This window comes from Myxine glutinosa, chromosome 1 (assembly GCF_964187855.1).
Source record: "Myxine glutinosa chromosome 1, kmMyxGlut1.1, whole genome shotgun sequence".
In the NCBI taxonomy this organism is placed as follows: Eukaryota; Metazoa; Chordata; class Myxini; order Myxiniformes; family Myxinidae; genus Myxine; species Myxine glutinosa.
Window position 1 is genome coordinate 193,875,545 of NC_136261.1, and position 24,472 is coordinate 193,900,016.

At 44.6% G+C, this 24,472-nt stretch overlaps 1 protein-coding gene and 1 long non-coding RNA gene across 2 annotated transcripts in view; one reads left to right on the forward strand and one right to left on the reverse strand.

The window, feature by feature from the left end:
- The window catches only part of LOC137419324 (thioredoxin-like), a 274,666-nt gene that overhangs the window by 155,612 nt on the left and 94,582 nt on the right, over positions 1-24,472 (reverse strand). The window lies entirely within an intron of this gene.
- LOC137419323 (uncharacterized) lies at positions 10,351-19,254 on the forward strand. Its single transcript, XR_010982827.2, has 2 exons — positions 10,351-11,834; positions 18,949-19,254. It is a non-coding gene; the product is annotated as an uncharacterized LOC137419323 (long non-coding RNA).

Sequence of the window (24,472 nt, forward strand, 5' to 3'; positions counted from 1 at the left end):
ATCCGAACACAGACTTTGGACCAATTCTTTTACTTCCTCTTTTATCTCTTTCTTATCCTCTCTCCGTCGCTTCTTAATTTCGCTCACCCCTTCTTCCACTTCTTCTAATTTCTGCTTCACCTCCTTCATCTCCTCGTGCGCCCCCTTAAGTTCTTCCTCTAACTCCACCTTATTTTTTTCTATGTGCTCCCGCACCTCCTGCTCTTTAACCTCCATCACCTCTCCCACCTTGTTCATTTTCCTCGTCAGGTCCTCATGTACCGTCTGACACTCTTTTTTAATTACCCCTACGTCCTTTTTCATCTCCTTCTGTGTTGATTTTAAACCCTCTATTACCGCTGTGTTCTTCTTTACCTGGTCCCCCAACTCCTTTTGTCCCACTGTCAGCTGTTCTACTCCCAGCGTCAACTCCTCTATTCCACCTTGCAATTTTACAGTCCCTTCTCACCTCCTTCTCCATGCGCGCTCCTTACAGTGCATCACCTCCTCGCGCACTCCTCCGACCTCCTCACTCACACCTCTTCTGATCTCCTCTCCCATCACTTGCATCTCCTGCCCAGATGCCACCCTCATCTGCTCCATTTCCTCCCTGTGAGCATCCAATTTAGTTTCTACCCCCATTCTGACCCCCTCTATCTGCTGCCCCATTTGTTTAACTTCCCTTTCCGCTTGGTCCCTCATGTCCCTCAATTTGCCTTCCATACTGTTTTCTAACCCCTCTAACCCCTTTTTCATCCCTTCGATTTGATTCTCTTGAGCGGCCATTCTGTTTTCTACCCCCGTTAACCCCTCCTGTATTTCCCCTAATCTATTGTCTAATCCCTCAAATTTGTTGTCTAGTCCCTCAAATTTGTTTCCTAATCCCTCTATTCTACTCCCTAACCCTCCGATCTGGGCCCCCATGTCCTCCCTCAATTTCTCGCTATTGGACCCCATGTCCTCCCTCAATTTCTCGCTATTGGACCCCATCCTTTGTTCTAACCGTTGGCTATTGGCCCCCATGTCCTCCCTTAATTTCTCGCTATTGGACCCCATCCTTTGTTCTAACCATTGGCTATTGGCCCCCATGGCCTCCCTTAATTGCTTGCCCATTCTTTGTTCCAATTGTTCGCTATTCTGGGCCATAAGGGCCTTCATTTGTATAAAAAAAAGGTTCAAATCCACCAGCGGCGCTGCTACGGTCGCGGGCGCGGTCGCCGTAGCCATCTGCGAGGCGCCATTTTGCGCGCCCGTAACCTCGTGCGCGAGGACGCCATTTTGCGAACCTGCCGCCCTCACTGCTTCGCTCTCCTCATGTCCCTCAATTTGGTCCTGGATCGACCCTGCCTCACTCTCCTCTACCGGAACCCAGCCGTCTTGATCTCCCATAGCGCGACTTTCAAAATTCGGGTTTTTATTTTTGTAAAACAAAATCAAATTTCAGTGACTTGTAATTTTGAGCACGTTAAGCGTGCTTCGGGTCCGTATCTCACTCCCAGACACCAATTGTTGCGGTCCGCGGATTAAAGATGTTATTTACCGAGCGGTTGGTATTACCGCGACCGAACAGTTCCCCCGATTCTTCCCCAACTCACCCGATTCACCCAGACGTTGGCCAAATCGCGCTTTGCCAAATCAATGAGAGAAAGGACACGACGACTGGGAAAGAGGAAACGACGCAAGGGGTACAGTTCTCAAGACCTCCGGAGGAGGGTATAATTACAGTGGTGGAGAAAAGGGGTAGATTACAAGGCAATGAGGTAAAGACACAGAAGAGATGGGCACTTAATTACCGTCTCATCTTATCCCAGACAGACCACAGACAAACGGAACAAGGCAGACTTACACAGGGATTGATGGCAGGAAGGGACAGGTAGGTCGATAGCACAAGGTGCACCTTGGCTCGGGGACAGGATAAAGCACGGTCCAGAAGATGCGGGGAGGTCTCACAGCGCTCGGAAGGGACGTCTTTCTTGCTTCAAGCTCAGCGCGCATCTGACGTCACCTCCCCCTCACTGCGCATGCTCAGCCGGGAGTGACACGCCCTCGGCTGGTTGGTTCCGCCCCACTGGGGCCAGTCCGCCGCTTCCATTGGGTGCGGGGGTTACCGGGCTCCGCCCTTGATGAGGAGCTGACAGGGAGCCCCTATTTGGTAACCCCGTCGAGCACATGTTTGATGGCGGCTCGTTGGGAAGGCCTGGTGCCCTCCCAACACCCCCTACCAACCAAGCCGGAGTGAGGACGCGCACTTCCTGTGCTCGTTGTTGTTGTATCACATTCTGGTGCAACGAAGGGTCAGAATTAATGGAAACGAGTCCTTAACTGACATAGACTAAGAATAACTAGCAAGATGTCCTATAGTTGTCTTACATGAGATGCGGTGAACCTGGGCACGACATTTAATGGGGGAAATAGGTGGAGGTCGGGTCTACAGAGTGTTGTTTACAGAAAATGGGACTAGGGAATGGGGGATTGGGGATAGTTGGGAAGTATTGAGGAAATAGGGGAATATTTACAAGCGGATATGGATGGATGCAAATCCCATATCCGCAACAATATATATATATATATATATATATATATATATATATATATATATATATATATATATATATATATATATATATATATTAAAGGAAAAAGGCACATCCAACCAAAAAATTAACGAGATATACTCTTAATCTAGTAATAAGCAAGAGCAGGTACGGTCTTAGGTGACATTTCACCTGCTTCTCAGCGAGCTTCCTCAGATCGATAGATCCCAAGTCTCGGCACTCGTCCCTTTTCTTCCCGAGGCGACGATTCATTTCTGGTCACATGCCGTAGCGAGAGGTCGATTGAGGAGTGTTTTTATTTTGCCAAACGTTAAGCAATAAACATGAATCACATAATCGATGGTCTGCTCTGCTCTTTGTATTATTTACTTGTAATCTGGTATTGTATTGTTATGTTTGTGGGTGAAGAGGATGGTATACCATAGTGGAGGCAGGATTGTATCAGGATAGCATGGACAGTGGATGTGTAGGAGACATTTCGATGTTATTAAGTAGTGAAACTGGAGCTTAAGATTGTTTATGTGTCTTCACATGGAGAGGAGGGGGTGGGGGGTGGAGCTATGTTAACTAGGTGGGGATTAAAATTTGTTTTCCCTACATTTTTACAATTATACCAAGGCTGGCCATAAAATTACAATAACAACAATCGTCCCCTGCAAGCAGGCAGAGTGATCGGCAAATTAACCGCGCCTCAACACGATCGTAACCGACAGGCCATGCCCCGAGCTTCATTGGGCAAGCCCGACCATGGGGTGATTCAGTGGAACTCGGCGATTGGACAGAGTGACGTCAGAGCTGGAAGGTTCGAGCAGCAAGAAAAGGAGTCTCTCTCTGGATCTTTGTTCACACTCGGTTGGTTCATGCACTCAGGGATGGAGCTCGTTTTTGCTCTGTGTGAGCTTCTGAGAGGAAAACTGAGAGAGAGAGCGGTTTGGATAACTTTTATCAAGAGGATGAAGTGTCTCTGGCTCTCTCTCTCTCTCTCAGTCTTTTGTGTTCTCTGTCTCGGTCTGACTTTCGTCTCGGGCGGTCGTTTTGTCTCGTGTGCGCTCGTGAAGAGAACTTTTCGGAGCTCTGTGAACCTTTGAAACGTTGGAGGAGGGAGTGTTGTTGGACTGTAGTGATTTTCGGGGGAGCTGGAGCCACGTTGCGTTTGGTGGTGGAAACGAGGAATGGCCGTTTCACTGGTTGCTTTTAATAAACATTGGGTGTTTTCAACGTTTAAATAAACAAAACCTGGACGTTTTCGACGTGGGGGTTTGGTGCCATTGTCGGAGCGCTTCCCGCGCGAGTGGCTACACCGGCAGCGACGACCAACAAGCCCCTCAACACAGTTTGGACCAGAGCTGAGTACTGGCCGCACAGAGAAAACAATTAATTTTATTACTTGCAAAATCAAAGAGTTTTCAAGTATATTGGTCGGTTGTGTTTGTGGTTCTGAGTGGCATGCTGATGAGGAGGGTAGTGTCGTGCTGATGAGGAGGGTAGTGTCGTTGAAGCTGAAGGGAAAGGTGTATGCTGCATGTGTGAGAAGTGTTATGATTTATGGGAGCGAGACATGGGTAATGAACGTAGAGCAGCAACGAAGGCTGGAAAGGGTGGAAATGCGAATGGTTCGGTGGATGTGTGGAGTATCGTTGAGAGAGAGGAAGACAAATGATGCATTGCGAAAGATGATGGGAATAGAGCCTGTGATTGATGCTGTGAAGAGGAACAGGTTGAGATGGTTTGGTCATGTGTTGAGGAAGGATGAAAGTGACTGGTTGAGAAGAGTGATGGAAATGAATGTAGAAGGAAGAAGAGGACGGGGAAGACCGAGAAAGACTTGGCTAAAGATGGTGGAAGAAGAAATGCGGGCAAGGGGGTTAATAAGGGGAGATGCAGAAAATAGGGCAAAATGGAGAAGATTGTCATGGGGACCGCAAGGCTAACCCCCGCTCTAGCAGGGGAAATGGCCTTAAAATGCATGTTGTTGTTGTTGTTGTGTTTGTGGTTCTGTCTGTCTGTCTGTTTGTTTGTCTGTTTGTCACCGGCCTACAGGTCACAATTTTCAACCGATCTTCACGAAACTTCACCAAATGGTAGAGTTGGTCAAAAGCAAGAAGCCTGTTGTTTTTGGGGTTAATAGGTCAAAAGGTCAACATAGGCCAAAGGTCACCAACTTTGCTAAATTTCTAAAATCCTCAATTTTCATCCAATTGACTTGAAATTTGAAGAGGACTTGCATATCTGGTCACTGAATTCAACCACGTATTATATTTTAGGTAAACACAGGCCAAAAGGTCAACATAGGCCAAATTTCTAAAATCACCAATTTTCATTTGATGGACTTGAACTTCTAAGAGGATTTATATATATGGTCACTGAATTCAACTACCATCTATTTTTGAGGTCAACGTAGGCCAAAAGGTCAACATAAACCAAATTTTTAATATCCTCAATTTTCATCCGATTGACTTGAAAATTGAAAATTGAGTTAGCTTCATCGCGGGAGATTCCAATGATTCTGAACGCTTTGGTTTCAACAGCGTGAAGACGAGCTAGGTGTGAGGCAGGAGCACCAGCCCAGAGGGGAGAGCAGTATTCCATTGAGCTGCGGATGAAAGCCTTGTATGTGGTGAGGAGCTCAGGTGTGCCAAGGAAGGACTTCGCACGACGTAGGATGTCCAGTCGGCGACTGGCTTTGGAGGCCAGATTTGAAATGTGGTTTTCCCAGGAACGATCATGGCAGATAGTGAGACCCAAAAGCTTGAGTGACAGAACTTCTTGGAGAGGATTATTCAGAAAGTGGATTGGAGGGTTGTCCAGTCGGTCTTTTCGGAGAGACATCGTAAGAGTGTGAGATTTGTCAGGATTGAAAGACATGTTCCACTTGTTTGCCCAGTCTGTGATTTTGTCCAGGTCTGCAGAGAGTGAGGAGGCTGCAGACTGCCGATCTGAGGGATGAGGAATGGAGCGACAGAGAGTAGAGTCGTCAGCAAAGAGATAGAGAGGATTTTCAAGAGAGTCAGAGAGATCATTGATGAAGACCAGAAAAAGCACAGGGCCCAGAACACTGCCTTGGGGAACTCCAGCCTGAACAGGAAGAGGAGATGAGAGAAACCCATTCAGGGCCACACGTTGACTACGACTGGAGAGGAAGTCCACCAGCCATGCTTGGAGATTTCCATGGATACCAAAGGAGAGAGTTTGGTGAGCAGAGCTGGGTGCCAGACCATATCGAAGGCACGTGATATGTCAAGGGAGACAGCTCTAATTTCCTGTTTGGCATTGAGGACCTGGGTTTATTTCCCGGTCAAGGCACGTAATTCTCCCACATACATTGATTGGTTATTTTTAATCCTGTTTATATATAGGATTATACAGCAGAATAAAATCAGCTGTTCCTGTAAGTTTCCTCTGCCGGGTCGTGCATTTCACAGCAATGACTCAAGCATGAGCACCAAGGAGCTTTCAAAAGATCTCTAGGATAAAGTTGTGGAAAGGAACAGATCAGGGCATGGGCATAAAAAATATTTTAAAGGCCTTGAATATCCCTTGGAGCACAGTCAAGAGAATCATTAACAAGTGGAAGGTGTATGGTACCACCAATACCCTGCATAGATCAGCCCGTCCCTCCTAACTGTTTGACCAAGCAAGGAGGAAACTGATCAGAGAGGCCACCAAAAAGGCCAATAGCAACTTTGAAAGAGTGACAGGCCTTTATGGCAAAGACTGGTCGCTGTGTGCATGTGACAATAATATCACAAGCACTCCACAAGTCCAGCCTGTACGGTAGAGTGGGAAGAAGGACGCCATTACACAAAAAAGCCTACCTTGAGTCCTGTTTGAAGTATGTGAAAACCCACTCTGGAGATTCTGAAGCCATGTGACAAAAAGTTTTGTGGTCTGACGAAACCAAGATGGAACTTTTTTGCCTCAATGCGAAACAGCCTTTTGGCCTAAATATATTGTTGCGGAAATGGTTTCCAGGGGTAAAGATTGTATAACGGCTTACAAATAGTTATTCCCCTTTGTACATGTATTTGCATAAGAATGAGGTAATTTCATTGTGATATATGCATTATGCATCAATATTTGCATAGAAAGCTGTTGTTCTCCCTCTCTAATGTTTGTGTTAAAAACTGCTTTTCCTTTGAAACTCTTTCCTTTGTAATCCTCCTTATGTGTGCTTTATCGGGGAATTCGGCCTTGCAACGCTGAGTAGATGCTAGTCTTGGCGCTAATGTGCGAGCCTCAAACATGCAAAAAATATTTGAGAGGCTCAGGGGAGAGATTTCCCGAAGAGTTACGGCCAAACCCCCTCAATCCGTGTGAGGCAGACAGAGTGGGGCGATGTCACAAGGCAGGACATTGGGGGGGCTCAAAAATGGCCCAAAAAGACATTCCCTCGTCTTCATCTCATCGGCATTTGATTAAATATAGACATCTATGGGAAAGTAATCATTGGCGAGATCTTTTTCAACATTTGTGTTTACCTTTTATGAAATGAACATTAAAAAGAGGTGCAATTGATCTGAACAGACCAGTTGCTATCTGGTAGCAATGGGTTCACATTAGTCTCTTGGAAATACTGTGCCAGTACCAGAGTACAATCTATTCATGCATCTGACTGCATATTTCGGGGAACATAAAATATTGTTACATTGTAGGGTATACGTACCCACAGCCCCAACCTCGCCCCCCTCTGAGTGCAGGAAAACGGCACCAGCCATCACAGGCGCCTGGAGGGCACGGTGCCATGTGCAGCCTGAAAGCTGGTGCGTCCATCATTAGTCTGGGCAGCATAGGTGGCATCAACCCATCTGCGTGACCTCACCACAGTGGCAGTGACTCGCCACCTAATTGACCGGTGCCACGTCATGAGCAAAGGATGCTCGAGAACATTGGGTGTGGCCTTGAGGGACACGAGGATGCTGGCAGTCAGTCAGGGTGTTGGCAGCTTTATCATCTGCATTGCCTCCGTTGTCTTCATGGTCATTTTGAGGGTGAAGAGCTCATTGCTGTTGGAGACCCCAGCCAGTGGGGTGACCAGATAATTCAATCGGGCCCCATCCTGGAACCCTTCTCCATCCCACCGAATAGGCCAAATTTCTAAAATCCTCAATTTTCATCCGATTGACTTTAAATTCCAAGAGGAATTATATATATGGTCACTGAATTCAACCACCAATTATTTTTAAGGTCAACATCAGCCAAAAGGTCAACATAGGCCAAATTTCTCAAATCATCAATTTTCATCCAATTGACTTGAAATTCTAAGAGGATTTACATCTATGGTCACTGAATTCAACCACCAATTATTTTTGAGGTCAACATCGGCCAAAAGGTCAACATAGGCCAAATTTCTCAAATCATCAATTTTCATCCGATTAACTTTAAATTCTAAGAGGATTTACATATATGGTCACTGAATTCAACCACCAATTATTTTTGAGGTCAACATCGGCCAAAAGGTCAACATAGGCCAAATTTCTCAAATCATCAATTTTCATCCGATTGACTTGAAAATTGAACAGCATCCGACATTGAGTCACTAAATAGGGAAACCAACTATTTTTGAGGTCAAAAAATCAAAGGTAAACACGAGGTCAAACTTCCAGAATCATCATTTTTCATCTGAAAAATCGTCACTTTTCTGAGCTTTGATCAAGATTGTCAATTTTAATCTTGATGAAATGGACAATTTGCTGTATCAATGGAAAACTTTTTTTTTCGGATTTTGCAAGTATCGTGCTCCGCATGACGTCTTCTTGTTTATTCATTCGTGAGCGTCTATCTTTTGTCTGGGGATCTCCATTTCTGCTGTCTCATGCTAATAAACCTATCAATTATTTTGTGATAATTATTTCTTAAGAAAACGTTTTCGTCTTATTTCCACCTCTCACACACCTGGACTGTTTCAGCCCATTTGGAAATCTCTGAGGAAGACATAAATTGGGTGAATAAACTTATTTTAAGAGGCCGATAGGATACAGGTCTCATCCAGGAGAAGGACCTGTGTTTCCCCTCGTGCGAATTGCATTTAATTCGGCCACTCGCGAACCACATAGCTTCAATGCGACAATATCAGAACCACGGACCATGTTAGCAGGACTACGTTAGCGACACCATTGACTCGACAGTATTATCAACAACTGCTATCATCACAACTATCGGGGATGCCTCTTCGTGGTGGTTGTTTGCCCCAACGCAAGTCAAGGGCCAAATCTTCCCCATTCTTCCCTGCTGCCCCGATTCGTCAGGGCAGTGCGGTCATGGTCAGAGTGCCCAGAGGTCCTCAGGGACCAGCCCTTTCCCTCTAACTCTCTCTAACTCTGTTGTGGCCCTGACTTTGTGAAGGCGGGGGTACACCATCCTAGATGTGGGGGATCTCAGGGTCGCTTCTGCGAGATCAATCGGCTGTATCTGTGCTTGTTCAAAATAACTCTCTGGGGCTATAGAACAACAACAACTGCTATCATCATGTCAATATTGCATTGATGGACATAGAGATCGCTTCCATCTGCCAGTATGCATGCACAGCTCAAATATACAGTACTGCACCATGAAAAAGTAAAACTGTAGCAATAGAGGCCATTTCCTAGTAAGGAACAAAAAGAAATACAGTACTCCCGATAGGTGAGTAAAACTGTCGACCAGAAAGAAGCAGTTTGAAATTTATTGTGAACAATGGCACGCAATCCCATGCTCTCTTCAAAAGACAAGCGTGACTCGGCGCACTCCGCGCACCTCACCACACTTCGTTTCAGAGGGGTAGGCATCTTTGACCATTTCGGTGTCTTTTGGGTCTTCATGGTGTTTTGGGTCTTCAGTGCCATTTCGGTCTTCAGGGTCTTTTGGGTCCTCTGGGCCTTTAAGGGTAGTTTGGGTCTTTGAGGTGTTTTGGGTCTTCAGGGTGTTTTGGCTCTTCGGGGTGTTTTGGCTCTTCACGGTGTTTTGGCTCTTCGGGGTGTTTTGGCTCTTCGGGGTGTTTTGGGTCTTCGGGGTGTTTTGTGTCTTTGGGGTGTTTTGGGGTCTTCAGGGTCTTTTGGGTCTTTGGGGTGTTTTGGGTTTTCTGGATGTTTTGGGGCTTCGGGGTGTTTTGGCTCTTCGGGGTGTTTTGGCTCTTCCGGGTGTTTTGGCTCTTCGGGGTGTTTTGGGTCTTCGGGGTGTTTTTGGGTCTTCGGGGTGTTTTGGGTCTTTGGGGGCTTGGGGGCGTTTTGGGTGTTCGGGGTGTTTTGGGTCTTCGGGATGTTTTGGGTCTTCGTGGTGTTTTGGGTCTTCGGGGTGTTTTGGGTCTTCTGGGTGTTTTGGGTCTTTGGGGTGTTTTGGGTCTTCAGGGTAATTTGGGTCTTCAGGGGTGTTGGTGGTTTGAAGGGTCTTGGGGGAATTAAAGGGTCGTCAAAGGTCTGAGGGGTCTCAGCAGTCTTAACGCAATTAAGAGGGTTAATTGAGAGGGTGATAAATTTTATTTGAAGAAGAAGAAGACGTTTTCGTCGCCGATAAACAAAGCGACATAACGACATAACCATATACGTGTGCTGTATTACAACTGGATGGTATTCATAGAATACTTACCCTGCGCAGTCAACTTGGTGTGAGCCAACTCTTCTATTTTTGAACGTTTCTTTTTTTTGATCCAATATAGCTGCCAGACCACGTGAGCGATGACATCATAAATTTATATTCTCTAAATATTTGTTGCATAGATCATGCTCAATAAATTTCAAACTGATCAGACTAAGCATTGTCCCTGTCGAATTATGACGTCATAATTATGGCACCAATGACACCGTTAACACCTATTCCCCATGTGGAGTTCTTTACAATGAGCCACGTTTCAATTTTTAAAATGCTGACACGGCACACACTTTACTGAAATGCAGACACGAATGTTATATTTTCGTCAAAAATCGTCGGAATTTCGCCAAATCTGTTTGGGTCTTTTGTTAATATACCTCAGCGATTGACAAATCTGAAATCAGAATTTTATTTGAGGTCAAAATGACCCCGTGAGGTCGCTCCATACTTTGCCTGCTCGTCATTTGCAGTGTGATAATTAATTCCATGCCCACATCAGAAGACTCTTCATCTTCATGCAATAACAACTTCTAGCTTCCAGACCGTACATCCAATCATCTTTAAATTTTGCACACATGTTACACTTCATTACCTCTACTATAATATAAAGTTTCACGTCGATCAATGAAGCGGTTCAAGAGTTCTAAAAAAAAATCGTTAAATTATTTATATCTGCCAAACCACGTGACCTATCGCAAATTCCAAAATGTGATTTTAGTAGACTGATATGCTGAACACATCTGTGAAGTTTCCCCGAGATAGGATCAAAAATGAGGGAGGAGCTAGGTTTTAAATGTTTATGCTTAAAAACGTCATAACTCCCAAACCATGTGGGTCATGACGTCATGCTCGTTGACTTTTTTGTTCGTCATGGGTATGCGATTCTGCCTGCAAAGTTTGGCCTCGATCTGTTCAGTCGTTTAGGAGAAAATTGGATTTTAGTGGTTTTTCACTCAAAACAATATGGCGTCCGAACCACGTGACCTACGACGACATTACAATTTTATTTCTGCATAAATTTATACCGAGAAGATGCTCAAGAAATTTCATCCTGATCGGATAACGTTTTTTACTTGTCGAATTATGACGTCATAACGGCGGCACCTATGACGTCATGATTAACATATGTTATTCCACCTGGAGAGTTCTTTGCAAGGAGACCTGTCTCAAGTATTTCTTTGCAGAGGTTTTTGAGATATGGAGGTGCAATTTTTTTTGGTTTTTCCAAGATGGCGCCCGTACCACGTGACCTGTGACGTCATCATATTCACTGAAATATTCTACAGGAGGAGTCCCTCCTATGGTGAAAATTTGATGTCAATCGGACAAACGGTTGCCGAGAAAATGATTTTTTTTTAAATGCAGACACGCACATACGCACATACGCCTATACGACGTACGCACGGACCCGAATGCTTAACCTTGTATTTCGCTTCGCGAGCGCAGGGTAATAAGACAGTGGGATGACTGACAATGAGTACCTTCAGTGACTTCATTATACCTACTTGAGGTAGAGTATCCCAGCAGTTACGAGTAGTTGTCACACACATTACCTGTTCATGCAAAACAATTACTTCCAATGTTTTCATGTTGCGTTTTCTCCAATTCCTGTACTTTCATGTCTTGTATCATAATCAATGTTAAATTTTGTCTTTTTGTAATCCATTTCAGGAAGTGGCTGAAGAGTGTGGCGTGCAATGCATGCCCACATTTATCTTTTACAAGAACAAGGAAAAAGTAAGTTACATTTTGATTTCCTTTTTGCAGTTGCAAAAGAACATTTGTGATTACAGGAGAGTTTTGGGATGCAGCTAACATTGACTGAATGCGTAGTTTACTTTATCTTTCAAAGTGGAATCCAATCTTGTTCATCCTAAACTATCCTTTGACATCACGGAAATGAAGTTTTCTTTTTTTTCTTACTTTTGAATTGAAAAATGTGATGAAATTTACCAAGTGAAACTTTTCTGTCTCCCATCACCACCCTCCGTGCTATGTACCTTACTTCCATGCTTTGTGTCTTCTGCAAATTTAGAAAGCCTACTCTTAAACCCCATTGTCCAAATAATTGATGCAGATTATGAATAATAATGGTCCTCGTGACATCTACGGTGTACCCCACTACTTGCATCTTCCCAACCAGACATCCTCCCCATCACAGCCCACTCTTTGCTTCCGATCCCTAAGCCAGTTTCCAATCCAGTTAGTTACCCGACCAGCCAATCCACAGCCCCTCACCTAAGCTAGCAACCTTTTATATGGTACCTTATCAAATACCTCCTGAAAGTTGATACAATACATCCACTGCACTTCCCTCATCCGCTAACACCGTTAACAATGATAAAATGTGTCCACTAACACCACATCAAATTGATGTCTTGGGCCATGCGTGTCACAGCCAAAGGACGCAAGTAACAGGACGTGCACAAAATTTGTTCAGCTCAAATGAGTCTGGAGCAAACCAACTTGTTGGTCACATCCCCAAGATATGTCTGAATGTAATTAGTAATATGTTACTTGCTTTGAAATCAGGAGAGTGTGATACCTTCCTTCAGAGAGGGATATTAAGCCAGGCTTCCCATCTGCTATCATCTGCTCATAGACATGACTAAGCTTCCATGGTGTGTTTTGCAAGAGTCGACCATTGTGTGCCAGGACCCTGGCCAAATTGGAGGAACACGTTCGTTTCTCCACTTTTATGATTTACGACTTGCCATTGTAGCTTCCACCAGATGGCGCTAAACAACACACCTTTACCTATCTAAGGATACACACAAGGAATTTTGGTGCAGGAGGAGGCCCATTATACCTGTGCTGCACCAACCCAAGAATCCATCACCCATCCACACCCAAGCTCCCTCAAAGTCCTGCCAATATCCCCAGACCCATCCATCTCCAATGCATTCAGGTACCTGTCTAATTCCCATTTAAATCTATCCACCTCCTACACTGCCACTCCCTTTCCGGAGAGACCATTCTATGCATGTACCACTCTCTGATTGAAAGACCACTGCGTTAAAACTGTCCTCTTGTCTTTTTTACCCCCAAGCTATGGCCCCTGGTCCGAACGCTGTCCACTCAACTGAAAAACTCCACAGCACCTATGTTGTCCACACCTTTCCTTATCTTAAAAGCCTCTATCAGATCCCCCTTGCAAAAGCCTCCTTTCCAATGTATAAAGTCCTGTCTCCTTCAGCCGTTCTTCATAGCATAGTGTAGCCAGTCCCAGAATCGATGTAGTAGCCCTATACTGTACCCTCCATGACACAGCTATGTCTATCTTCAGATGTGGTGACGAAAATTGAACACAATATTCGAGATGAGGCCTCACTGAATTCCTGTCGAGTTTTAACACCACCTCTTTTGATTTACTAGGGCATGCCCGTACTATATATATATCTAAAATTATATCCCCCCCCTCTATTTACATGAAATGGTTTGGTCCATTCGCAAAGCCAAAGCGAACGGCTTGCGAGTACGGTGACAATCCCCCCCCCTCTATTTACATGAAATGGTTTGGTCCATTCGCAAAGCCAAAGCGAACGGCTTGCGAGTACGGTGACAATCCCCCCCCCCTCTATTTACATGAAATGGTTTGGTCCAAAGCGAACGACTTGCGAGTACGGTGACAATCCCCCCCCCTCTATTTACATGAAATGGTTTGGTCCAAAGCGAACGGCTTGCGGAGTTTGGTAAAGAAATCGCCATAGCTCGGTAACTACTTGTCCGATTAATATGAAACCTTGAAAAGGCACATCCTCGGGTCCCCAGCAATATACCTGGCAAGTTTCAAGTATATCGGACCCGTGGTTGTCGAGAAACAGCGGTCACAGACAAACAAACACACAGACACACAGACATTCACACAGAGATTACTGGAATTATAGATAGACTAGGGCATGCCCGTACTATATATATATCTAAAATTATATCCCCCCCCCCCCTCTATTTACATGAAATGGTTTGGTCCATTCGCAAAGCCAAAGCGAACGGCTTGCGAGTACGGTGACAATCCCCCCCTCTATTTACATGAAATGGTTTGGTCCATTCGCAAAGCCAAAGCGAACGGCAGTTACGAATCGCAGTTACGATGAATCGCAAAGTAGTTTTAATTAGTTTTAAAACATAGTTTAACGCCAACATAGCGCCAACATAGTTTGCCAACGTGAAATAAATGAATACGCTCTCAAATGTGCCGTCCGAGGCAGAGTCTGTTCGCCACGTTTGGCACACGTGATAGCTCGCTGCTCTCTGATTGGTTGAATCGTTTTTTGGACATAGCTCGGTAACTACTTGTCCGATTAATTTCAAACCTTGAAAAGGCACATCCTCGGGTCCCCAGCAATATACCTGGCAAGTTTAAAGTATATCGTACCCGTGGTTGTCGAGAAACAGCGGTCACAGACAAACATACAAACATACAAACATACACACATCCACACAGAGATTAGTGGAATTATAGATAGATAATTTATTTCCTGACAAATACAACCTAAAACCTTGTTTGCTTTACCTACAAAGCAAACACTGTGGCACTGTGTTGTCTGCTTACCCCCCCCCCCCCCCCCACCCACCCTAGCTCCCCTCTCTCCGTATCTATTAACACCTCCAGATGTTTCTCCTGTTTGACACGATCCAAGACTGTCCCTTGCAGCATGTAATCTCTATTTTCATTTTTCTCACCCATCCCCAGTATCTTACATCCCCAGCACCAAATACTCGAGTGGTGCATATTATCCGGTCATGGAGCTTTATCGCCCCTTAATTTTTCTGACTGTTTCACTTGGATCTCTTCTAAGAAGGTTTCACTCGGATTCCTTCGAAAAACCCTTGGTCACCCCGAATTGGACACTCTTCAATATTGGACGTTCCCCTGACTGTTCCTGTTTAAATGTAGAAGCAAAAAATATATCTAATAAGCCTGCCATCTCACCCACATCATCCAACAATTCCCCTGTGCTATCTCTCAATGGGCGCCACTCCTCTTAACCCTTTCCTTACCCCTTATATATTTAAAGAATGTCTTGCTGTTATGTTTCAAATTTTTTCCCTGCAGTTATTTTTTTAACTAGACTCTGTTTCCTCCTATACAGATGTGTCAGACTCTAGTCCTGTTATTTTCTACTTAATAAATGCCTTCTGCTTATCCCTAATTATACTACATACCTCTCTGCTCAACCACCCTGGTCTCTTTCTGCCTCTACCTTTACACCTTACTGGAATATCTGCACACATTTGCTTCTTGAAGGTTGCCCATTTCTCCGATGCAGGCCACCCACTCATTAACCTTCCCCAATGTAATCCTCGCAAATCACTTCTCATACCCTCAAAGTTTGTCCTCCTAAAATCCAACAAACCTACACCATTATCCCAAACTTCACATCTCAACACTAGAGTTGTGCTGACTATATGCTTTGGTTGCTTGTCTCCAGATGCTCCACCACCTTCACCATATTGGGTCATTACTCCAAAAGATGTCGAACACAGCACTCCCCCTCATGGACCCTTCCACAAACTGGTTTAAAAAACAATCCTGGATGAGATCCAGAAAATCCCCATCTTTTCTGCCCTTTCCCTGTTCCTGGACCCAATATATCCTGGGCAAATTAAAATCCCCCAAAATTAATACTCCCTGATCACATGTCATTCTGAATTGTTAATATATCAATCTTTCCTGATCTTCCCCCACACCATGAGCCATACAAAAGCATCCCACCAATATCTCACTTTTCTTGCAATCTTTAATCTCTATCCACACAGAAGCGTCTCCCTCATTCCCCTCGGCAATGTCATGCCTTTCTCCCGATACAATACTGTCTTTCATCTAGATTTTTTTGTTTTTTGGTCAGGTCAGTGTTTTGAGATTGCCACTGGCAACATGTAACCCAGTGCGACCTGCCGCATGGTCGGGTTGTCAAAGACTAAACCGACACCCCTCACTGGCTTTGCGAGTGGGGAGGGTGACTGTGACACCTTGTCAGGACTAAAAACAACACCTGGCAAAAGGCGGATGACCTCCCATAGGGAACCAATGACCATCCACTAAGCCAGTGGTTCCCAAACTTTTTTGGTGGCGACCCTGAATACAATCTTGTCCTGGTCTGGCGACCCTAAACGCTGTACATGCAGTGTTAATGACCTATCATTTTGATACATTGTGTTTATTCATATAGTTTTATTGAATTAATTACCAACACATAATGATTTTCAAAGAGTTTTTAATTGGGCAAAATGAAAAACAAATTTACATGAAAATGAGACTTTATTACACAAAGATTTTCTCAGTGGCTACCGTGATATTGCTTCATTTTGTGGGTAAGCTCCTCTAAGTTTGGTTTTATTTTGATGGACAGAGCACAAGACATGCTGAGGATCCATGCGGTTCCTTGCTTTAGTCTTGATTGCAACAAGACCTGAAAATCCTTGTTCACAGAGATATATTGTTGGAAAAGGGAGAAGAGCTGTTTCAGCCTCCCGAGTCGGAATGGGCTTATCCTCAAGTTGTGTCCAAAATTTCGAATACGGGAGCTTTTCAAAGCATTGCTTCTGCACTTGATTTTCCTGGAGTTCTATAAGTTCTTCTTGAAATCCTGGAATATCTTCTCCGACTTCACTGACGTCCACATTGAACACATTTCTGATCCAACTATGCTTCTTGAGGTCGACGTTTTGTGGAAAATACCTGTCAATTTCGTCCTGAAGGTTCTCCAGATGATCTTCGAAAATACTTTTGATGTCAACAAGGGATATTTCTGAAGCATCTTCCAGCACAGCACTCAGTTCTGGAAAGGCAGCCGTTTTTCCTTCAGCCAGTTTTTCTCTCCAAAGAGCAAGCTTTTTCTTGAATGAGGCAATTTTTTCACCTATGTCCACCGTGGTATGATTACAGCCCTGCATGTCTGAATTCAGGTGCATGAAGGTGTCACCCAAATAGGCAAGCGCTGCCAGCCAAGCAGCATCTTTAAAGCAGTCTGCCAGTGCATGTCTCTTCTCACGTAAAAAAAATTCAATTTCAATGACTCTTCTGATAATCTTCCCTCGAGAGAGCCAAGGAACATCAGAGTGGACAGCAAGACCTGGTGATGTGATCCTATCTCCTCACACATTTTATGGAAAATACGTGAGTTTAAAGCCCTGGCCTTAACAAAATTAACAATTTGGATAGCATTATTGAGAACGACACGGAGGTCCGGTTGCAAACGTTGAGTGGCAAGGTTTTTCCGATGTAATAAACAGTGAATTATGATATCAGGGTTTTCTGCTTTAACACGAATAACAAAACCCAAACGACTTCCCATCATAGATGGAGCTGCGTCAGTGCACACAGCCAAACAATTCAACCAGTCCAGATCATGTTTCTTGAAAAAATTGATCATCATATTAAAGATGTCTTCTCCAGTGGTGGTACTTGACAGGGCATTGCAGGAAAGAAATTCTTCCAGAATGTCGTCTTCTCCTCTGTACCTTACAAAAACCATAAGTTGAGCGTCACCTGCAATGTCTACTGATTCATCCGTCTGCAACAAAAAATTCCTGCTTTTTTCAGTACACAATCAATTGAGCCAAAATATCATCTGCAATGAGATCAATTCGACTTTTGATGCTATTGTCAGAAAGTGATACCGATTCAATCTTCTTGGCACATCTGCTCCGCAAACAGTTTTCATCATTGCCACTGCTGCTGGCTTCACCAGCTCCTCTCCAATGTCATGGGGCTTTTTGCATTTGCAATATACCATGTCACTTCAAAGGACGCCAAGGAAGCTTGCTCCAGAGAAAAGGCTGAACTCGAAGGAGCATCAATCCGACTTCGTTTTACTTGTTCTTCTTTGTCCTCCCAGTAACTCAGTGGCTTTTCGACAAAGTTTCGATGAACTGAATGCAAATGATGCTTCAATTTGTTTTCCTTCATAGATTCATTGGCGAGGACTTGCAGTCACTGAACACACTGAGGTCGGACATTCCCAGATTTTTCTCATCTCGGTGAAGCCATATTTCAAAAACTCAGGCTTATACAGCAGTTGTGTTTTGCGTTGGGCCATTTTTCCAGTTAAAGATGAGACGTGGAATGAAAAGTTATAAATTATAACATTTTAAGAAAATATTGGAAATTGTTCAAAAAGTTTTTTAAAATAACCAATTGTAAAGTTAATTACTATTAATTACTATATTATTCGACTCCACACACAGAAACATTAATCAAAAACCACACGTAAACAAGCATTCTGAGTATTGCGCTGCAATACATGTCCCCTTCCGGCAGTCTGTCGTCCGGAAAACAGTTGGGGAAATTACCAAAGTTCAAAGTGCCATAACTTTGTCAAAAATGATTGAAACGTCGTGAAGTTGACCTGTAACTTATCATGAGGAAACCATGTACCAAGTTTGAAATCATTAGCGTTAAGAGTTGAGAAAAAAAGTCCGGAAAACTGTTCTTTGTGTGATGGACGGACGGACGGAGGGACGGAGTGCAAACCTATAGTCCCCTCCAGTGTACACCGGTAGGGGACTAATAAAGACAAGTTAGATGCAGGCAATACTTCTCAGTCTTCAGTAAACAAGTGAAAGCATGACTGTCAGATTGTGAACTGTGCATGCTGCCCTGTCTTATTGCAACCATTGAAATTGTTTAAAATGCCATGATGCTGTGTAAAATACCTTTCGGCAGTGTAGTATATTGCTCTTTTCTTCCAGGTGAGCGCCCAGGGGTATTGCCCCTATTTTTGTAGACGCGCGCTGGTATCCTGAACAGTATCCTGAACCGCTCCTTTAAAATCTAATCACTATTTCATTTAAGTTTTGCCTGTATGTTAACATTATAATCAACACTTGTTTTATGTTTTAATCACAGGTGCATACGTTCTTTGGATCAAACGAGAATTCATTGGAGAAGTTTGTGAAGGAATTGAAATGAAGACGTCATGTTTCTAATGTGGCTATGTGGTTTAGATGTATGGGGTATTTTTGTTGTCATATAATTTGCTTGATCTGTGAATTGAAAAATGGTGAACAAAGTTATCAAACCAATGAGTCTGTGTATGATTCAACTATGACCTGGATTTGTGTTTATACTTCAGACACACACGCTTGTCCCAATGAAGTGGAAGCTTTCATACGCTTTCAGTGTTGAACACAATAAACAGTGCAATACACCATTCTTAATAGCTTTGTTTGACAAAAATTTCTTGCCTCCAAGTTGCAAGCTGTGACCCCCTTTTCATAATATACACAACAAATGTTTTTGGGTTTTTTTGTATACAACATCGAGGCTCGTGTAAGAGCTAACATCAATCACAAAGAAACGACACACAAAACATACAATAAAGGGAGCGGGAGACGAGATGGGGAGAGAGAGGGAAGCACACAAGTACAACAGCAGAGAACAGGGACAACGGAATATCTGTGGGAGGGAGAGGGCTTGGGGGGGAGGGGGGGGAGGTATAATACACATGGACAGAACTTCCAGGAAGGAAAGAAGTCGGGATTTCAAAAAAGTGGATCTGGGGTGAATTAACATGGGTAGAAGAGATCAAGGTTTTGGATGGGGGAAGATAAGAGATGGTGGTGAACAGCTGTTTTAAAGACCTGGATGGCAAACGAACGAACAAGAACAAAGAAGGAATTTTTTTTTTTGAGTTAAGATTTTAAACAAGGAAGTATGGGGTGAAAAGACTGGGAAAAACTGAGAGAACGAAAGTAAATGGACCACAAACGACTGCTGAGAGAAAACAAGACCTCAGGGCAGGAAACTTAAAATACCAAGGCCTCAAAAATGCGGCAGGAAATAACGGACGATTTTATACAGGTATGCACGATTTACACTGAGATCTTCCTAAAGACACACAGTAGGTACACACACCGTAAAATAAAAATACAGTTTTGACAAAAATACTAACAGGAACAATTACTTCACTTTGATAGCGTGGAGATCTTGGGAAAAACGCAACCTTGGCGGGAAAACCGGAACTCCAATTCTTATGTTTCTTATGAGGAAACATCAGCGTCATCCAAAAACAGATTCAGGAATTCATTCATATATGGCAAGAAAAGAAAAACATCAGCATATAAACCCCAATCCCCCATTGCAGGAAGACCCTCTTGTGTTCAGGCCGTTGGTGCTCCTCTGGTTGGCAGCAAGTGCCCCGGAACCATTGACGGAAAGAGAATGGCAATCATATGTGGGGGAAAATTACATGCTCAGTCAGGGTCGCCCAGATAGCTCAGATGGCAGAGCACTGGTACGGTTTTCTAGAGGACCTGGGTTTGATTCCTGGCCTGGGCATGTTATTTTCCCACATATATCAATTTAATTATTTAATCCTGTTCATTAATGTAAATCTGAAAGAGGTCATAGGTAAATATGAATTCTCTCCTGTAAAATACCTGCTGATGGCGTCTGATGGAAGACTACATATATGTAATGACAAGGCTCAACTTATTCATCAGCTAAAGGCTCTGGTGGAGACAGACCCTGAAAAGATATAAAACTGCATTCACACCAACCAGAGCTGGTTATTCCTGAATCTCGCCCTGTTCAAGTGACTCGTGGTCGTCGCGCTAGGCTTCCTCTCCCCATTGGTATTTTTGTGAATATAAGATTGTTCTTCACAGTTCTGTTTAAATATGTTTCAACTATCCCCTTCAGTGTTTTATTCAGTGGTTTATTACAACACGCTGTTTTTCTTCTTATTTAAAAGGCTCCTTTCAATTTCCTCTTCATCTCATTCCATTTCAAAAAAATATTCAATCTCTTATGATTCCAAATCACTCCATGCTCTAAATTCTCATTCATTCCATCCCTCCTCCATCGTTCTTAAACGAATCGCTAACTTGAAAATCACAACAAACCCAATTTGTTATATATGTTCATCTTTCATTAATCATCCACTTTCTAAACTCCCCCCTTGCCCCTCCCCTTCAAATCTCCCCCCCAACCATCCCTCCCAAATTCTCCCTCCTCCCACCTCCTTCTCAAAGCTGCCTCCTCCCCACTTCCTCTCCCTCCTATGTCATACCCCCACCTCCCCCAACCTTCTACTTTCCTCTGCCCCCCCTCAAACAAACTCTCACTGTGCCTCATTCCATCACCATCAAACCTTTCGTCCTCCTCATCCTTCCCTTTCTTGTAACTCTTCTGTAATCTCTGACACACTATCAACTGCTCTTCCTACATCCCCCTCTCACCCTTCATCTGACCCTACCCCTCCCCTCCCCTGTCCTGCACCCGATGCTCCCCCTCTCTCCTCACTAACGGTATGGACCTCAAACATCCGGGGCCTTCGCTCAAACCTGATTGATCTCTCCATTCAGGTTGCTTCTGAAAATCCAGACTTGATCTGCTGAACAGAAACTTTCCTCCTTCAAGATGTCTCTGATTCCTTAATATCTCTTCCTGGTTACTCCCTCCTCCGGTACGATAGACCTGATCCTCGTCCTGGTGGTGGGGTGGCCATCTTTATCAAAAACTCTCTTCCTCACTCTCCCTGCACTGCCCTCTCTCCACCCCACCCACAGGAGTACCTCTGGCTACGGCTTCCCCTCCGCTCCCACCTTTTGTTCATATGTGTTCTGTACCGTCCTCCAAACAGTGATGACTCCATTTACATTTCTCTGTCGGACAACATGGACCAACTTCTATCAACTCATCCAAACTCTCTCTTCCTCATATGTGGTGACTTCAACTGTCATCATGCCAGGTGGCTGGGTGTGGGTTCATCTCTCACCAGCCATGGCACCTCAGCAAAGGACTTCTGCGACTCATTGGGACTGACACAATCTGTCAATTTCCCGACCCGGATCTCAGTCAATGGAGTATCTTCTCTTCTGGACTTGGTTATGACTAACTTCCCTGCAAATGTCTGCTGCTCTTCTTCTGCTCCAATCGGTTCTTCTGATCATGTGCTTGTTAAAGTGGACATCTCACTGGCCATTCTCAGAGAGCCTCCTCAGCGCCGACGAGTCTGGCATTTCACTCAGGCCGACTGGCACGGTCTGCAAGCAGCCATCAATCAACTGGACAGGTCTCCCATCTCTAATGCCTCTGACATCAATTCTTCCTGGGAATTCTTCCAAAGCAAACTGCTCTCTCTCTCATGCACAGATTTATCCCATCTCGTCTTCAGTTGTCTTACCCTTCCTCCCGTCCATGGTACACTGAATCTTGTGGTGAGGCAGTTGCCCTGAAACAACTTGCCTTTGCGTCTTGGAAGGCAAATCCAACTGAAGGCAATCTCAGTTCCTTCCACCAAGCTCGAAACAAGTGTGTTTCTACCCTCAGGAGTGCCAGGAAGCACTATCTCTCCACACTCAAGATTGAACTCACAAACCTGTCTCCTTCCTCCAAATCCTGGTGGCGTCTGGTCAAATCCGTTTCTGGTGTTTGTTCCCCCTCCATCCCCTCCCTTACCTCAAATGGCTACACAGTTGACACCGCACGTGACAAAGCCGAATGCCTCAACTCTGTGTTTGCCTCAAAATCTTGTGTCCCAAACCCAGCTCTCTCTGTTCCCACCTTTCCCAGTCGAACCCAACTGCTCCTGGACTCTGTGTCCTTCTCTCCTGACAAGGTGGAGAAGTTTTTATCAAACCTCGACTCTGATTCTGCAACTGGACCAGATGGCATCAGCCCTCGGGTCCTAAAATCCTGCTCTGCCGCTCTATCTCACCCTCTCTCTGTTCTTTTCACCCTCTCTTTTGCTCAAGGTCATCTGCCAGCATCTTGGAAATCAGCAAACATTACCGCTTTACACAAAAAGGTGCAAAAACAGATCCTTGCAACTACAGACCAATCAGCCTGCTCCCAATTATCAGCAAAGTCATGGAATCCATCATTGCTTCAGATATCAAATCCTTCCTCTTCTCCAATGGCTTGATCTCTGATCATCAATTTGGATTCAGACCAGGTCATTCTACTCTGGACATGTTGCTTCTGCTGTCTCAACAATGGATGGAGGTCCTCAATGCCAAACAGGAAATCAGAGCTGTCTCACTTGACATATCACGTGCCTTCGATACAGTCTGGCACCCAGCTCTGCTCACCAAACTCACCTCCTATGGTATTCAGGGAAATCTCCACTCATGGCTTGCGGATTTCCTCTCTGGTCGTAGGCAACGTGTGGCCCTGAATGGATTTCTCTCATCTCCCCTTCCTGTTCTGGCTGGAGTTCCCCAAGGCAGTGTTCTGGGCCCTGTGCTATTTCTGGTCTTCATCAATGACCTCTCCGACTCTCTGGAAAATCCTCTCTATCTCTTTGCTGATGACTCCACTATCTGCCGTTCCATTCCTCATCCCTCAGATCGGCAGTCTGCAGCCTCCTCACTCTCTGCAGACCTGGACAAAATCACAGACTGGTCAAACAAGTGGAACATGTCTTTCAATTCTGACAAATCTCACACTCTTACAATGTCTCTCCGAAAGGACCGACTGGACAACCCTCCCATCTACTTTCTCAACAATCCTCTCCAAGAAGTTCTGTCGCTCAAGCTTTTGGGTCTCACTATCTGCCATGATCTTTCTTGGGAAAACCACATTTCCAAGCTGGCCTCCAAAGCCAGTCGCCGACTGGGCATCCTCCGTCGTGCGAAGTCCTTCCTTGGCACACCTGAGCTCCTCACCACATACAAGGCTTTCATCCGCAGCTCAATGGAATACTGTTCCCCCCTCTGGGCTGGTGCTCCTGCCTCACACCTTGCTCGGCTTCACGCTGTTGAGGCCAAAGCTTTCAGAATCATTGGAATCTCCTGCGATGTAGTCAACTCCGAGGGCCTTTCACTCACTCACCGCAGGCAGGTTGGTGGTCTTTCTGTCTTCTACCGACTCCTCTCCGGCCTTGCTCCCCCAGCTCTCTCTGTGCTCTGTCCCCCCAATATTCCTTCAGGTCGCACAAGATCTGCCTGCAACCCTCTTATGGTTAAACTGCCCAAGTCTAGGCTCTCTGCTCACCTTCACTCTTTCATTCCCCTTTTCTCCCGCCTCTGGAACAAACTCCCCCACTCCATTCAATCCCACTCCTCCCTCCAGGTCTTTAAAACAGCTGTTCACCACCATCTCTTATCTTCCCCCATCGAAAACCTTGATCTTTTCTACCCCCGGTAATTCACCCCAGAGTCCTTGCAGCGTTCATATGTTTTATTCCTCTCCCACTTCCCCCCAAGTCCTCCCGATGTCCCTGCTCTCAAATGTTGTGTTTGTGTCCTTCCCCTTCTCTCCCCATCTTGTCTGCCGCTTCCCTTGTTTTTTGTGTTTTGTGTGTCGGTTTGTCTTTTTTTGTGATTAATGTTAGCTCTTTCACGAGCCTCGATCTTGTATACAAAAAAAAAAAAAAAAAAAAAAAAAATCTGATCACGTTTGTATTCTCGTTGATGGTTTGGTAGTT